The sequence below is a fragment of the Asparagus officinalis genome, chromosome 7, assembly GCF_001876935.1.
Source record: "Asparagus officinalis chromosome 7, Aspof.V1, whole genome shotgun sequence".
Classification (NCBI taxonomy): Eukaryota; Viridiplantae; Streptophyta; class Magnoliopsida; order Asparagales; family Asparagaceae; genus Asparagus; species Asparagus officinalis.
This window is the reverse complement of record NC_033800.1, coordinates 151,184,401-151,186,006: the sequence shown is the minus strand read 5'-3', so window position 1 is coordinate 151,186,006 and position 1,606 is coordinate 151,184,401.

Below are 1,606 nucleotides of genomic sequence, written 5' to 3'. Positions count from 1 at the left end.
TTCTCAGGTATAACGCGTTCGTCTGTCTGACGTGTTTTCTTCTGAGTAAACATTGCCTTGTTGGCGTCTGCAAGAGTCACACATTGGGAATCACACCTTTGTGAGGGTGAAACTTTAACGGGCTCCTGATTTTCTGTACACACCGCCCAGCGGGCCGTTGCGGAAATCAATTCGTTAGGAGGTCGCGTACGACCCCCAGTCCGAATGTTGGCTCGCAGCTCCTTCAACGATCTCCAGCTTTCCTTAACAAGCATTTTTTCTCGATTCTCGGGTAGGGTACCGATACGATCCTTCAGAGAAATCCTGAACTTGGGGAAATCCATGCTGCGGTAGGGCTTTACCGGAGGTTCGGGCTCTGAAGTTGACGAGGGCCTGAGAGCAACGTCGCCTGCTTTTGCCTTAGGCGCTGATTTGGCTTTTGGCACCCAAGCTTGTCTGGATCTCGGCGATCTCTTAACTGCCTCTTCCCTCTGCATTTCTTTCGCTTTCTGCAAAAGGGCTCGGGCATGTGCGAGCAATGCTCGACGCTTCTTGATTCGCTCCTCGAGGGTGGAGCGGGTCCTCTTGACACGAACCCATTCGTTCGTTTCTGTCTTGGAGGAGGAGTTGGTTGTTCGCCGTTGTTGTTCCCGGCGCTGCCTGGATTTTAGATCCACATTATAGCGGATCCCGTCCATCGGCTCCAGAGCCTTGGCCAGCTGACGAACAAGGCGTTAACGCCGTCTTTGGCTTGCTCTCTTTGACAATGCTGGAGCGTCTTCATTAGCCATCTCCTCGGCGGAGGAGAAGTCCGGATCTGCGGTCTCGACCACGTTGGACGACGCAGGGACGTCGCGTGGTGCGGGCGCAGCGGCGGCAATGGGATCTTGGATCTTCGAGCCGAAGGTCCCACGAACATTTCTGGAAGAGGATGTCTTCCTGCGCCTGTTCGGAGAGGCGGATCTGGAGGAGGAGGAAGAGAGGCACTCTTCAAACTTTTGTCGATCGAACTCGTATTCGATCTCTTCATTCACCCGGATCTTGAATGCCGGTTGCGTCACGACAGCCTCGGCAGCGAGGCTGTTGGCTCCCACTGTGGTCGCCAGCTTGTTTTCGTCAAAAGTTGCCTTCATCATTGATTTCATTAAAACTTCAAACGTTACAAATGAATTCAAATAACGAAAATAAAAATTACAACTTTCTTGAAAATAAACGCAAGATCCGTTTATCGTCTCTTGCTTGCGTGGGTCTTTGGCCTGTGACGGGGACGTCGATATCCGTGGACTACCTGGAAATCAGATCTGATCCAAAAAAATCAGGCAGAGCTTCATCGATCCGCGAGGAGATCTAGAAACTTGGAGCGCCTATCTCGGATAAAGCGAGATATTTGCTCTTCTTAGGATTACCGACGAAGGGTAATACTAAGGAACGGACACGGGTGATGAAGAATCTGATGAAGACCTCTCCTCTGTTGAAGCGCTCGACCACTCTTCACTGCAGCAGGGCTTCGCCAATTTCTCTCCAAAACTCCAGATCCTCCAAAAGTGAGGCCTAAGGCTTCTATTTATAGGCGACACCCCTGGGGTGTCCCCAAAAATCTAGGACACCCCTGGGGTGTCCCCAAAAA